At 40.1% G+C, this 16,822-nt stretch overlaps 1 protein-coding gene across 3 annotated transcripts in view; it reads left to right on the forward strand.

Moving 5' to 3' along the window:
• The first annotated feature begins 994 nt into the window (after positions 1–994).
• Positions 995–16,822, forward strand: part of LOC147634445 (uncharacterized) — a 124,031-nt gene continuing 108,203 nt past the window's right edge. For 2 of the 3 annotated variants that reach the window (XM_086803507.1, XM_086803509.1), the window contains exon 1: positions 995–1,008. The gene's annotated coding sequence lies outside the window, so the exon portion shown is untranslated. The remainder of the gene's footprint in view (positions 1,009–16,822) is intronic. The other variant, XM_086803508.1, reaches the window with a different exon arrangement.

The raw sequence follows: 16,822 nt of genomic DNA on the forward strand, positions 1-16,822 counted from the left end.
GAGCATATAAATATACTGCACTGGATATTACCAAAAAAAAGTGTGTGTGTGTGTGTGTGTACATGTGTATTATGTAGGTGCATGTGAGTGTGTGTGTGTGTGTGTGTGTGTGTGTGTGTGTGTGTGTGTGTGTGTGTGTGTGTGTGTGTGTGTTTGCACACTTCTATGGAACTAAAATGGGATGATTTATAAATACAAGAGAATTATACATAGGGCAAATAATGAAACTAAAATATAAGGGTGCTAGCCCAGCTATTCTAGGGCTTAGCCACGAAACAATATTTAAACAAATCATATAATAACTACAAAAGTAAGTGCTACCCCAGATACTTCGGGTTTAGTCACCATCACTATCTAAAGATCATCATCTCTAGCAATAGTAGAAACCTGTTGTGCAGACTCCACACTACACTGCCCACAGTATCTCCTATCTCTCTAGCTAAAGAGTGAAGTCTCCCACTCAACATGTGTAATTTGCTCAGAACAATCATGACACTATGTCGATAAGTCTGGCTGATGCTAGGACCAGTACTGCCAACACGCTCAAGTCCCATATGCTTGCTCTCCTCTAGAACAGTTTGTAGTTGCTTGACTCTATCTCGATCCACTCCAACTCTGCTGGCTCTTCAAAGCCCTTTGAGAGGGTCTCAATGAATGCTCAACTCATGAGCAATAGAAACCTCTCGCGTCATGTGAGAGAATGGCCTCCCTCTATGTGGATCAATCTTCGCTATGCTTGGGAAAAGATCATCAATACCTAAAACTCAAAAGGTAACTAGGTCAATGTCATATCTACACACTGAGTATCTAGCCCGTCGTCACACAAGAGCTAGAGAGAGATGTAAGAGAGGTGGAAATGAGTACATCCTAGTGTGTGTCCCTATTGCATCAAGGGGAATGAAAACAAATTGAGCACTCTCCCTCATGTAGAATCTACAAGGCCTATGAATCAAATGGTCATCATGTTAGAATATTAGATGGAGTCTGGATGGAGGTCGAGGATAAAGGGCAAGATAAGGGTCACTGTGTACTCCTTCAAGTGCAAGCAATCTATCAGTCTACTAAAAAATTTACTTGGCTCTATGCTCAGCTATGCGATGCCTCATAACCTCCTCAAAGAGCCTCTGTCTCTGGCCCCCCATATGCCTCATGACCTCCTCATAGAATCTTTGTCTCCAATCCCCCATTTGTGTTCTCATTGTGCTCCATCTCTAACCTCATATGTTTGACCTTTACAATCAGTCTCTCTACCTTACCTTTGATAATGCTGGCTCCATAGTAGTATATGCAAGTGTTGTCTATGTTGTGAGGAGAAAAATGAGCCCCTCCTAAGCATCATGTGTAGATATGAGAAATGTGTATAAGATGGTATGCAATGGATCATAGGTGACGAAAGACGTTGGTAGCCAAGGAGTATTTGAGAGCAGTGAGTTAAATCAAATAGAAAGATGATGGCGACCACAAGAGGAAGAAGGCTAGCGTAATCTTCTGGAAGAGAATGAAGGTGGCGAGACAGGGTTCAAGTATGAGGATTTTGGTTTTTGTCAAGGACTCTCCCAGAGCGAAGGTGGTTCGTGTTACCACATGAGAGAGAGAGGAACCCATACTGTAGTTGAGTGGTCTCTTGCAGTTCTATCAACAGCAGAGCAGGTTGGTGTATCTATAGTTTTGTTCAAGTTAGCAGAGGAGAAGTCAGTGCACTACAAGAAGATTTGGGTGGATTAGAGTAGAAGGTGGTTGAAGAGCAGAGAATTATTCTAGAGGTGTGTCCTTGGGTTCTCTGTGTGGCCCTTCCTTAGAGACTTGATTCAGTCTAGTCATCTCAACTATAGTTGCTGAAGTGGAAGCTTGGATGTATGGTCACCAGGATCTACCTGAGGGGGATCCATGAGTTTACTTTGTTTTCTTCTTTTCTTGGTGCCTATGTCTCAGGGTTGTTGAGACAGTGAAGTGTATTATGTATATCTTAAGCAAACAAAGAGTTTGGGTTTCATCTTTTGTTCTGATGTTTTGGTTGTATTGAAGTTGTTGTTTTCTTTGAGATGATGGAGATGGGTCTTTTGTGGATTCCAGTCTGGTGGTTGGGTAGTTGTTTCTAAGTCAGAATCAGTTGAGAAGGTCTAGGGTTAGTTTTGTGTCAGGTGAACATCAATATCATTAGCTGAGAGCATAGGGACCTTGGTTGGCTTATTTGAGAGAGTGACAAGAGTTTATGAGCTTGGTTTGATAGTCTGGGGACTATCAACTATCAGAAATTAGAAGGGCTGGTGGGTTAAGAGTGTATGTGGCAGGTGTGAGTCAGGTACCTCCTCAATTCATTCTGAATAAAGCCGAATTGATTCCCCTCCTAAATTGCACCATCCCTATAATATGTAGAAGCTTCCCTTTCTATCTTAGTGGTTGGTAGAATTTGTGACAAAATATCTACTATAATTGTGAAAGTTTTGTCAATAGAATTATCATGCAGTCAGTATCTATTGCAATGGGTCCTTGTATGGTTTGAGTGCTGTGAAGATACAGAGGCATTGTTGACACAGAGGAGAGCAATTCTAACTCAGTTGAGTCAATTTTGGCCAGTACAGTTAGAATGAGGTTAGCTGTTGCAGTTAGTTGTGAGTCTTGAGTGTGATATCTCTTTGAGTTTGAAGCTGCCTGAGAGTTAGGGAAGGTCAAAAGATGCATGTGTGGAGGTTTCTGATCCAGTTGAATCTTTTGAGTCAGTTTACTCTATTTCATCTTGCATCAAATAAGGAGATTGAGAGGGTTTTGAGGAGCATTGAAGTGTTCCTAGAGGGTTGGGGACAGTTTGCTGAGTTGGTAGGTGCCCTTGGAGCTAGGATTCTAGTGTCCCATGGTTTTGATCCCACTATGTGTTCTTCTTGTGTTCCTATTGGTGGTGTTTAGAGGCCATCACCTAGCCACCACACACATCGTTTGGTGCCCCCATTGACAATCTATTACAATTACAACTAAAAAATAAAATCTATTACATTTGCAACTAAAAAACAAAATCTATTACAATTGAAACTTAAAAATAAAACCTAGACGTTGTTTTTCTCTCTTTCATAAAGATTTGATTTTAATAAAAGTTTGTATTATGTATTCATAGAAAGTATATATTGGAGTATCAATTTGTTTTTGCTAGAATATTTCAACGATGCGACAACACAAATGAAATATGTATTCTCTGACCCTCTTTTCATCAAAAATATTTGTTATTTCTTAAATTTTAGTTCAAAAGAAAGTTTTAAAATGATCGAGTAAAAGCAATAAGAACCAAATAAGAAAATTTAACAAATCTAAGAAAACAAAATATATGACTCTCGACTAACAACAAAAAGTCCAAGAAATGTGCTACACGTTATAGATGTCATCAAAAGGGACATTATGCTAAAAGTTGTTTGACAAAAAGAGGAGACCCAAATCTTCCCTCCATGCATCACTGATGGCAAATATCTCAAGCAAGAGGGTAACATCACTGAAAAACTCTTAACGGTGGAGGTATATACTGGAAAAAATTTGTTATATCATTTCTTGATTGTAGAGACTTTAATAGTAAACCTTAGCAACCCATAGATTCAAGATTAAAATTAGGTCAAATTCAGTAACTAAAGAAACATTTGGATTTCGTTCTAATAAATTTGCCAAGAGATTCATAATTCAAGAATTATAAGCATTCCAAGAGAAACTATAATTTTTGAACTTAAAGTACTAACATCATCTATCTTAGGACATCAAAATAATTTAAATTTGAGTGAAGATCATCCTAATATAGATATTGATTTATGGCTTCCAAGTAAGAATTTAAATCAAAAATTATTTTAAGATTAAAAAAATTGTGTCAGAAATTAAGTTTCAAAGGGAATTGGCCACTTCGTCTCAAACTTTTATTTTCAAGGAGTGATATATGGAGTTAATGTGGTTGATTTTATGTACATACACCAGACATGTTTATGACTTCGATCTTGTGTACATATATGGAATGTGCCTCTGTGGTATGGGACACTTAGCTCATTTCACATATGTTCATTTGATTGGATTGTTGCATATTTGCACTATGAAGCCATCCTCGTGGATTTATGCACTTGAGGACATTATCAATTTTTCCACCATAATCATGAAGCTATCCTCTCATGGATTTACGCACTTGAGGTCAACTACTACAACCCCAACAAGAGAGAATGTTACGAAAATCACTCGTAAGTTATTGAAAATTATATTTTTTATTTTATATTGGGAACATCTATATGTGCTGTGCTAGTGGGTATGTTAGATTTGATATTATGGTTGCCTATTTCTCATGACAATGTTGGGATGGATTAATATGTTCAATTGATTGTTTAACTATGTCTATGAGTATAGGTAGTGAGATATACGAGGGTATTGATTGAGGTGTTGCACTATATGAGGGTAACGATTGAGGTGTCGTAATGGATGGTGGATTAAGTAGTGGTGTGAAGATAAAGATCATGCTAATTATGATATTTTTGTATTACAATTTGCATATAGTAATTGTCCTCATACTGCTAGTAAGAAAGCACCATTTAAGAGAGTCTACGATAAAGCTTTGCCAACTCCTACAACTAGACTTTCACATTTTATAAAGGCTGCGGATTCTTTTGTTTAGAGACTTTGACCAAATTCATAAGTTCATAAAATTGAATATTCGAAAAGCTCAAGAGAAATATATGAAGTATGCAAATCGTAAATGCAAACATGTCATCTTCAATGACGGCGACTATGTACCTCATATTCAAAAAAGGAGACTTAAATTTGTAAAGACTAATCCTGTAGTAAAGTTAGCTCCTAGATTTTATGGACCTTTCAAGATAATTATTTAAAAAAATGATAATGCATGTAAGTTTGAGCTACCTTCTAATTGACATATTCATAATTCTTTTCATATTAGTCTTTTGAGACCTTTTAGAGGACCTCTACTTTCTCACCCTACATTAGAACAACCTCTTGAATTTGTAGATAAAGAAGAACATCTTGTGCTTGAGTCTATAATTAACCATGAGACCATCATTACATGTACAAGCAACACTTATATTAAGTATCTCGTGGCTTTCAAGAATCATCCTATTGAAGATGTTAAATGGAGGCCATTAATTTTTTTCTGTTCTTACCAAAATCTCATCCACTCTTATCATCCATGCAATTGAGATCAATTGTAACCCGTGTAAAAGGAAATGTTAGTCTCATAACCTCTATGGAGATGCCCATTCTTTTATTTGGGATATTTTATTTTGGATGTGCCTTTTATTTATATCATTTACTAGAATTAATGTGTTTAATAATTAGTTGTGTGCACTCACTAGTACTATTTTGGATGTAGGCGATGTGATTGAGTGGTGAATTATGTGTTAATCATGGGTGGAATATGTATTGGACTACTATGAGATATTTTGGAAGACATGTGAGCATCTTTTATGGTTTCATATTTAGGCATGAATATTTTTGTAAGGCTAAGGCCCTCTCATCACTACAATACTAGTATGAGTCCTTCCAAGGCTCTATATGGTCAAGAATGTCTTACTCCCCTAGATTGGTTAGATCCACTAATCAAGATAGAAGTCTCAAAATAAATGCAAAAATAAATGCTTGATGAAATGGATAATCTGATGAAAAGAAGAAGAAGGATATTAAGGCTACTTAGGACAAGAAAAACCATATTGCCTTCTTCAAATTCACGATTGGATCTCTTTGGAGAAGGATATACTGATCCAAAGATATCAAATCGTGAATTTGAAGAAGGAAATATGGTTTTTCTTCGTGGGGTTGTGTGGTGGTTGGGTAATCGATCGCCTCTATAACACTGCCAGTAGACACACAAGAAGAAAATATAAGAGAATCAAAACTTGGGTTCCTGACTTATAAGTCTTTCTGACATAAGATAGATAGGTCTTCTTAAGCACATTGACTATATGAAAACTTTTGCATCATACCTCAGATCCTCTAAGTTCGAAACATAAATCTTACCGTTTTTCTTGGTAAACATCCATTTACTAGATGATAAAACAAACAGGGTTGACTCATCAACATAGTGCACATCCCATTCCATCACATGGAATGTCATGGTAAATGCTCACTTTAGCTTATAACCTAGCTCTTTGGAGCATGAGGAACACATGTCCCTAGTTTTAGCATAATGAATCACAACAAACTTTACACTCTTATCATTTAATAAATATGCTATGTGAGCCTATAACTACACACATTGCATTAATTGTTCTTGGATCACTCACAAGAGTTTCCTTAGTTCCTTTGGCTTGCTTATCCTTTAAACCACAACTTAGGGTTTTTGAAGAGCATGCTCCTTAAACCATATTTTCCTAGATCTCATGATATTTGGAACCTCAATTAAATGCACCAATGGTTGTAAACTTAAATTATCAAACTATTACAAATCATTATATTCTTGCATTCTCTACCCCATTCTAATAAAGGTAATACATAATCTTAGGTTTCAATTACCTTTAATATTTCCACCTTCTTGGTGAAAGAAAAGTTATATTGCCAGTTATACCACCATACTTTGAAAGAAAGTTTAAACCACCATCCGATGATACACACAGTTCTATCATTTACTTTCCCTTTGGCCAACAATTAGATCCAAAGTTGCATTTACTCAAGTTCACATTTTAGTCTCACTCTATTCCCAAAGTTCTTGACTTTTCAAATTGTTTCCAAATTGCATGATAAGCATACCTAAGAGGATTTAGATTATATACTTTCTCATGTTCTATGAGAGTGTTTCTAGTCCTTATTCTTTATTATTAATTTACGCTTTAAGGAATCCTATTGTTGACACTTATTGGCTAGCATGTCAAAGGTCCATTCTTGAGAAATTGTATTTCTTAATGAATTATATTTATTCTCACCAAGTGAGGGATTAGTTTTAACACGTATTTTGTCATTCTTTGTGTATCGTGTTAGTCAAAGTCACTCATATTGAAGTTAGTTATGCAAAAGTATGAACATAATATCATAACAAATATATATTCAAATTATTCTAAGCGTAGTGCATACACAAATCATTTGGAGCATAATAAATATATATTCAAATTGTTCTAGGCATAGTGCATATGTAAATCATTTGGAGCATAGCATATATACATTGTGAAAATTATCAAATGAAATGAATACATTAAAATATAAAAGTTAAAAATACTGTACACATGATATTAATGTCTACTTTTAGTACCACAATGTAGCTTGATTGTAAATTAATTGCATACATTGAGAAAATTGAAAGCATCTGGTCTTATATGTAGTAAATGGTTGTGAGCATATGCTTTATGTGTAATGTCTTATTTACCATGGTCGTTATATATAGCAATGGTTGTGAGCATATGCTTTGTGTATAGTGTCGTAATTACCATGGTCATTATATTTATGGTTTCGCTAGAGGATGGTTGATGTCCTACTACTGAGCCACAATAATCTAAATATGACGTGAGTCTTTTTGTTTTCACTTGAGTAATATACAGGTCGATCTGTGAAATCATTCTGCTTTTACAATCTCATGTAGGTCGATTACACTATTTTTTTGCATCTTTTTATGTATGTTTTATGTATCAAGCTGGTGTATTGATGTGCGCATAACCAAAGCAACTCAACATGTTATTGGGTAGCGGTCACCCGACAACACTTTGGCACCATGGGTAAGAGGCCTCTCTAGGAACCGGAGGAGCTGATCGACATGCAAAATCTACAACTGGCAATGGTGCCAATCTCTGGGGCAGCCACATCAAGAGAGGACTCGGTCGTGGCCCTACTGAAAGATCATGCGGCAACCCTCTAGAAAAACTATGATGAGCTATAGCTTAAGATGGTAGCCATGAAAATGACCTACAAAGATCAGCACAAGCAGGCCACGAAGGCTAGGGGAAAAATGCAAGCTCACATAGATGAGCTAAAATTCAAGATAGCAGGGAAGAAGCCCATGGCTTGGCAAAAAAAGCCCCAGGAGACACACGAGGATATCCAGTTGGCCATCGCCAGCATTGAAGAAGCCAAGAATGTGACCCTCCATGCCGAACTCGCATCTGTTTGAACGGAATACGCAAATCCGGCAACAAGGCAACCTCACACAAACAATCCGCCAAGGTTGTTACTATATGCAAATCCTAGCTAGTGCCATTGTTGTTGTGGCCAACCTACCCAAACCAAGAGCCTGGCAGAGGATGGACACCTTTTAGCAGCAGCATTACCTGCTCGTCCCTCCCTAACCTCACCCCGGCTCCGGCTAGCCCAAACATTTCGAACCAACCTACTACTCTGGTAGCAACAATGATGATGAGATGGGCGGAGTTGAAGACTCGAGCCTCTGGACCTACGGGATCAGGAATGCACCCAAGCAAGTCAAGGTTAAGAAGTATGTTGAGAAGACAATGGGAACCACAGATGTGCATAGCCAAACAAGCACCCGTGGAGTCAAGGATCAAGAATGTGCCCAGGTTGAGGAGGATGCCAAGGAGCATCCAACAAGGGTTCTTATCTGCAAAGTGATTTGCTCCACTGTACCGACACCAAGGAAGACTGGAGGTTTGGGTCATTCGATTGGGAATCCGATCCACCGAGCATGCCAGGTGTTGGGGCCGGACCATCGGCAAGCTGGAAGTTAGAGTTGTGGCCTAGTTGGGCGCATTCAACACCAAAGTCATGGCTCAGTTGGGTAACAGTAAATGGACCAGCCAATTAATAGGCCATCATGGATGTAACTTAGCCGTGCTCAAAGCATGATGCCATCTCTTGTACTTCGTAACTGCACATTAAGCAGTATAAAGATGTAATGAAAATCTATACACTGGTTGTTGTTAGCTAGTTGTGTTAATCAAAGTCCACCATTTTGTATATCTGTCTCTTAAGTCTTTTTGTTTTCAATTGGGTAATATACGGGTCGATCTGTCTTGTGAAATCGTTCTACTTTGTAATCTCGTGTAAGTCGATTACAATGTTTTTCGCATCTTTTTGTGTATGTTTTTTGTATTAGTTTGGTGTATTGATGTGCGCATAACTAGAGCAACTCATTAGGTTTATTGAGTACCCGACAACAATGAGATATACACCACCATATGTAATAGGTACCCTATCAAATTTGAAAGAAAAGCCACTAAAGTGAGCTAAAAGACCTTCCTAAAGGTGTTATCAATCACAAAAATCAAGGCATCACCTTAAAAGTACTCCTTTAGCAAAACTCCACTTATGACCACCTTGCAAATTTTACCCTCAGTTTGTGAACCCTCTCTAGTAGTAGGCACTTTAGCATTATAAGGTTTACATAGGCTACCTTTGATAGTAGATGTCCCATTAGGAGAGGCAAAAGAGACCAAGGGATGTGTCAATCCCTCTTGTTTGAGCTCTTCCTCTACTCTTAATCCTCTAAGGTTATCCTTTCCATGTCAATGGTTAAGCTAGAAAGCTTCAACGACTCTCCACTCCACTCTAGCTCAATCACTCCATTGACATGGTAATCCTTCCCATGTCAATGGTTAAGCTAGAAATCCTGAACTACTCCTCCCCACTCTAGCTCAATTACTCCCTTACTCAAGCTATCAAGCATGCACACTCAATCATATTACATGCAATCACATAAGCATGCATACCACAAGCACTCAAGAAGGTAAGAGCACGAGAGAAGAAGAAAGCTTTGCGCAAAGAAATGATCGATTCTCCCCATTCACACTATCAAACGTTGTACGCAACCACCTAACTTAAGTGGGTGCCCATTGCCTATCTCTATTCATACATATAAGCCTTATGGTTATTGTTGCATCAATGGGGCCCATGACTATGGATAATGTGAAATGCTCTTAGGCTAGAAGTAGGGATTTCCAAATGTACAAAAATGTGAACAACCCCCCTTTACCTAGGCTTGTTTCCATCCTCAAAAGCTATGAGGAATTTTCTTCATTGGTTGTGGCATCTTCAGCTTTCATCTTCACGAGACAATGAGCTCTGCATGTGGAAGTGCTTACACCACCTTCAAGCCTTGGAGTGCTTACACCACCTTCAAGCCTTGGAGTGACTTTTCATTATTATGGGTGAATATAAAGTTGTATCCAGAGAGGTTGAACTTGGAGGATAACATCTCTTCAAAAGCTTGATCACGAAGGCTTCTACGAACTCAACACATGCGAATAACCCATACATCTACCGTGGAGTGGGCCCCATGTTGATGTGGAAGAGGTGAGGCTTACACATGGGATTCATCATATTTATGCCACCACTGCACGCAAACCTTCTCCTCACCTTCTCCTCTTTGAAGCCTTGGATGTAAATTTGGATGGTATCCGTGAAGTTAATGAATGTTTGGATGGCAATGTCAAGGGTCTCTTGATAAGAAGTGATGAATTGTTTGATCTTCCCCACATTCAATCCTCGATGAAGATCATGTCGAATGATGGCAATCCGAACTCCAAAAAGTTAAGGACTAATAGATTAATCTTCTTTTTTGCTTCATACTCCTTCTATGCAATGGCATCTATATTGGATTAATCCTTTAGCGCAACACAATATGTGGCCCAATAATCCAGGTTTCTTATGTAGCAGAGCCACCATCTTGGCTAATTCTTCATCTCAGCACTATTGAATGCTCTGTCATTGGTTGGCCTCCTATATCTACCTCTTTCTTGTATTCGGGTCTCCTACAACCATTCCTTGAAAGGTCTCTCTAGGTACAACCGCATCACAGGAACTCATTTTATGTATAGTATGGATGGGTTCTTTGCAAGAAAGGGATTTCATTAGCTCGTTAAATAGTATCATCATAATCACCACAAATAGTTAGGAGGTGCAAGGGGTCTCAAGAGATGTATCAAGAAACGTGGATAAGCTCAAGCTATGGCTATGGAGGATGAAACAAAAAGATACTTAAGATTAAGCAAACAAGTAACTTAAGAGATAACCAAATGCAAGAATTACTCAATATGTGCTCCACAATGCTTGAATTTTTAATTAATGCTTCATTGCTTCGAATGGGATCCTTTTATAAGAGAAGGTACAATCCACTTTGGGTTTTCTTGCATGTGGGACAATGCCTAACTCTTATCACATTCTCTATAGCTCTCATGTAACCTCAAATCTCAACACCCCCCCTTGACGGCGGTGACTTGACCTATCTTTGAAGCCTAGAGGTCATCTCTAAGAGTGAGGTCCTCCCCCTTGATAGAGACTTGACCTATCTTTGAGGTCTAAAGGTATCTTCTAAGAGTAGGGTTACAAATTTTGGTTATTTCTCTTTCTTCTTCTTCTTCTACATTGGCTACATTCTTCCATATAGTGTTTTCTTAATTATGTTTGGAGTAACAATGTTCTTCTAAGTGCCCAATCTTTCCACAAGCATTACAAATTCTTTTTGGCTTGTTTTTTAAATGGCAATTTGCAAAGATGTGACCAAGCTTGCCACAGTGATTACATCTAATAGTTTTTCTACAGTGATTGATTCCTTGAGTGGAAATTGATGTGCTTTTGAGTTTAGACTCGTGCTCAAGTACATAGTGAAGACTTAACTTTAGTTAGAGTTTTGTCGACATTTTTGAGTGTGGACATAAGAACATCATAGGGGATTTTGTCAACGCTGTTGAGGAGAACTACAACTACTTCATCTTCCTCGATCTTCTGCTTGATTCCCGCTAGTTGTTGCTTGAGTGCCTTGAACTTGTTGATGTGAGCCACCATTGTGTAATATCCTTCTTTGTCCAATCTATAAAAATGTATCAAAAGGTTAATATTGGAGCTCTTGGTTTCACTTTGAAAGACCTTGTTGAGTTCCTCCCACTCCTTCTTAGCATTTTTATCCCTATAATGTGATGTATAACTTCATCTCCTAAGCTCTGAGCTATTATGCCAAGTACTTTGTGATTGTTGAATGTGTTAAGTGACGTGCTATCACTATCTTCACTAGGCTCAATTATATCCCATAGCCCTTTTCTCATTAACGTGTACATGGTTTTCATTTGCCAAGTGTAAAAGCCAACTTATTTTTATCTAATGTGAGTCTCTCCATCATGCATGACAAGGGGGTCTTACCAATAGTGTCGGTAGTGTCTATACCATTATACAATATGCGATGATGCCCAAACTTAAAGCCTAAGTGCTTATTGTTGATGTCGCAAGGAGTTTGAATTACCAAGAATAAATTGTATATGGTAACATGTGAGCGAGGCCTTAGGGAAGTTTGGTTCTGAATGTACCTTTGTCCGTGTCTGGTCAGGACCTAGCACTTGCATGGTTCCAGACCACCTAGTCGGCTCTAGAGGAGACGCGACTGTGTAGCTACACCCAATGAGATAAGACAACACATAATTGTTGAGACGCGACTGTGTAGCTACACCCAATGAGATAAGACAACACATAATTGTTGAGCTACCTAAGTGCAAAGCATTTTAGTTCCTATGGTCATCCACATTCCTGGCAACCTATCACATCCAGATAAGACAACACATAATTGTTGAGCTACCTAAGTGCAAGGAGATTGAGCATGAATGCAAGCATTTTAGTTCCTATGGTCATCCACATTCCTGGCAACCTATCACATCCAGATAGGAATAACTCAACACAAGATTGAATACAACACAGATAGAGATGAGTAGACAGAGAGTAACAGTGAGACGAGACGCAATCCATTCCTGAATATTACAGTACAATGCCTTAGAGGAACTCTACCCATGAACTGCTCTCTCAACTCTCATGTGTCCCTGTTTGGTACTGCTCTTCTACTCAGAGCCTGAGTAGACTCAACATGTCCCTCTATCCTTACAGTGATGCACCCTTCTAGAGTCTCAATATTGGGTAGACTAGACTCACGTTAACTCCTCTATCCCCTCATCCCACTAATCCCCCTCTTTTCCCTTACAAACCACGGGCACTACCTGTTCATCAAGAAGCTGTTACAAGTTTGTTACAAAACAAGAAACCCAATTGTTGCTCAATTGTCAGTCCAGCAACAATCTGAGCGGCGGCCAAACGGGCTGGTTGGCCAACTGAGCGATCATAGTGGACGTTGTGCCAATAGCAAAACCCATAGTTGCGGTTTGAAAAAAAAATTGTTCATGAATTGCGACTTGGTCTGGATCCTCCCATCCGGTTTCCTTGTAGCCTATTCCAACCGCCTTCTTGTAATAACTCCTCCATGGCAATGCCCCTTGAGATGAACTTGATTAGGCAATCGAGAGCGTACCGTGGCTCATAAGCTCTCTTTTGACTACTCACCCAAGTGTGCCCTATGCTGATTGTTTCGTGCACTTTTTGAAACTGCACTTTGATGGGCCTTGTGTCCGCCTTGCTGTGTGTATTACTTCCCCTACCATTCCTACAGCGAAGGCATAAGGCTATGTTTGTTCAGGGCCGATGAGGTCCTCTTCGAACACCATCTGTTTTGGTTGCTTGGGCCTTCTCTTCCCACACGGACCCCATTTCCACCCATAAGGTGGTGTTCCGTAGGGTCAGGTCTTTGCATCTCCCTTTGCCTATCAATTGGTTGACTCTGTCGGCGAGGGGCTTTCGTAGGGTTGCTCTTTGAATGAGCTGTTGCTACCTCACCTGGATCCGGGAATCATAAGAGACCGCTGCTTCCATGTATCGCTCTGGATCCGGGGGAGAGGCTTCTTCCTTGTCTTGATGCCCTACTTGTGAGCTACCCTGCCCCTGCCTGCTAGTCTTTGGCCCTTCCAACTGGTTCATGAATTTCACAATCTCCTCCAGTTGAAAGGTCTCAGGAGGGCGCTTGCCTATTGGGTTATCTGGATTAACATATGCATGCAGTTTAGGGCAGTGCTCTTCCAGACACCCATGCTTTGTTGTCCCAGCTCTTCCTAGACCCTCTTTTGCAGCTCTTCCTAGACCCTATTTTGCAGCTCTTCCTTATCCTTCTTTCCCTTTTTGGCCCATCCTTAGAAGTCTTCTATCATCTTCTCCTTGGCCCTGATTACCTTGGCATGCCTCTTCCTCATGGCATCTAGTTGATCCTGTCTCTTCTGGAGGTCAGCATGTGCTATCATCAGGGCAACGTTCAGCTCATTGATGGTCATTCTTCCTCCTTTTTCTCTTGTATTCTTAGTAGGGGTTACAGATTTCACCTCTTTCTTGAGGGTCTTAATAGTCAATCCATCCTACCTCTGTTGTTCCTTGAACTCCTCCATGAGGCCTTCCAATTCTTCAATATGTGCTTTCAGTGCAACTTCGTAGCTCTCCTACTCCTAAAGCTTCTTCATTGCAGCCCATACGAAATTCTCTTTTAGCTCATTATTGGGGATCGGGTCCATCGATGACCCCTTTTAGCTCATTATTGGGGATCGGGTCCATCGATGACCCCTTGTACATCACTAGCTCCTTCCCCTTGCCGTCTATTGGCACAGCTATCTTTTTCCCATCTCTCTTCAGGAGTGTGAACCAGTGCTTCCAGACCTCCACCTCTTTTTTGAGCTACTCAATCTTCTTTTGCAGCTGCTTTTCTTTGCTTACACTTCCCCCATTGCTGATTGGCCTCCTTGCCTCCTTGGTTGGGTGTGTTGCCGCTTCTAGGGCCCTTGTTGGTTACGGGAATGTTACTTGAGATTGGTTTGACTGTCCGGAGCCTCCTTTCGGATTGTTGTCCTATGAGTGGTAGGGCATTATCTGTCTATAGGACGGGTGTCAGGGCTTGCATTGCTGCTAACAACTTCTTCAAATAATCCCCCCACACCTCCTTTAGATCTTCAATGGCCTGCCCTTTCCCCTTCTCCGTCTTTTTCGCTTCCATATACTTCCGGGAATTCATTAGTGTCCATAATAGCCAACCTTGCTTCTGCTTTGACCAGATCTACCTTGTCTCTATCAGCCTTGGCTTGTACTTCTTTCTAATGATCGTGATATGTTCTTCTCTTATTACAGCAACTTGGCCTTCTGTTGCGGCTTGGCTCTCCCTGGCCCTGTCCAAATCCCCTTGTAGCCGGATAACCTCCTCTCCCTCCTTGCCATGGCCTCTTTCATTCAATCCATATCCTCTTTAAACTCCTTGTTGGCCTTCTGGAGGTCCTTGATATGCAGTTGCATCTCTCCTAATTATTCGCCTCCATTCTCCTTCTACGCAGCTCTTCCTAGGGGTTCCTATTGACTCTTTACCATCTGGCTAATGGCATCATTTTCCTTTATCGAATCATGTAGTTTTGTCATTTCTTTCAAGCCTTGCACCTCTGTAGATAGTTGAGGGCTCCCTGCACCGAGTTTGTATTTATGTTTTCCGAAAAGCTCATAGCATTGGTAGTAGGGATGTCCAGCTGCATGCTTGTGGTTGTTACTGCTTTTTGCTCTGCTGCTGCTCCAGTTGGTGTACCAGGATGAACTTGCCAATGCTAGCCAAGTCCTCCTTTAGCTGTTTTTCGCTCTTTGCTTTAGCCGGCCCACTGCTCCCCTCCTTGTCTGTCTTTCCCTTCTTTCCATACTTTTTCTCTCCAAACTCTGAGATCCTCTTTTTTCTAGAGGCAACATGTTCCTTTCCCTATCCGGAAGCTTGACCTTGGGGCTTCTCAGCTTCTTCATCTATGGGCTTTACCTCTTCTTTTTGTTCTACCACACCATGCTGAAAAGGTGTAAGTCCTGTTGCATTCTTATACGCTGTCTGGAATGCCCACAACGCTGAGTGTAAATTTATGTCCCAATAGGTCCTATTCTTATTCACTGTCTTGCTCAATATTCCCTTCAGGATTTTATTTATGGATTCTACCTCCCCATTCTGTTACAAAGGTTGTTTTCTCTTTATCTTCCGAGGCCATTTGTACCTGGTTGTACCCGTTGAATCCATCCAAAAAGGAGTATGTCTCGTGCCCAGTTATTGCATCCAGCAAGGAATTTATGAATGGCAGTGGGAACGGATCCGATATGGTGGAGGCGTTCAGCTTGTGCTAGTCGATGCAGACCCTCAACTTTCCATTTTTCTTTGGGACAATGACTATTGGTGAAAGCCATTCTGCCGTGTCCATTGGATAGATGAACCCAACTCTCTACAACTTGTCAATTTTCTCCTTCACTTGTTTTGCATAGTTGGGGTTCATTCTATATCTGCTCTAGTGGATAGGGGTTGCATCCTCCTTCAAGTTGATCTTGTGTTGGTAGAATTTAGGATCAATCCCCCTCTAAGTAATTCCAGGTGAACACATTTTTATAGGACTTCAATAGTTCCAGGAGCCTTCCCCTGAATTCTTGATTCGGATGAGCACTGATTCTCACCATCTTTGGCTCTTGGTCATCCCTGAGGTTTACTTCTTCTAGTTCGTCTTCTTGGACTCTAATGTTCTACTTTATGAGTTGGGCTTCCTCTTGCTTGAGGGCCAACATTGCTCTTTCATGTTTGGCGGCCTACAACTCTACCACGCTATCGTGTGTGTCTTCCTCCTCTTCCTGTGTACTTTCTTCATTTATTAGCACTTTTAGATGAGCCACCAAGACTTATGGATCATACCTTTGTACAATCCTCTCTATGTCCACCTCGAATAGTGATAGAAGATCCAAATTGTCCTTCATGATCTGCTCTTCTTTGTCATCTTCTACCCCTTCTAGGTAGTTTAGGCCCTGTGCGTGCATCGGTCGGTTTGCCTAGTTTAGCCTGTCGTGAGCTAGTGGACCATAAGTCCATTCACACACACACCCTTCTCCTACCCTTTTACATGACCTTAGTCTTTTAATAACTATAAATATCCATATGTCTTCGTCTTGAGATTTCTTCAAGTAGCCTTAGAAAGAACAACTTGACAACTTGCTTGTCTAAGATCTTAACTTGATTCTTCATTTCTTACTTATCTACAATTGAAATGTAGACTTTCTTTTTGCCTCTCTTGAT

Source organism: Cibotium barometz, chromosome 10 (assembly GCF_041138505.1).
Source record: "Cibotium barometz isolate CiBa-2024 chromosome 10, ASM4113850v1, whole genome shotgun sequence".
NCBI classification, from domain to species: Eukaryota; Viridiplantae; Streptophyta; class Polypodiopsida; order Cyatheales; family Cibotiaceae; genus Cibotium; species Cibotium barometz.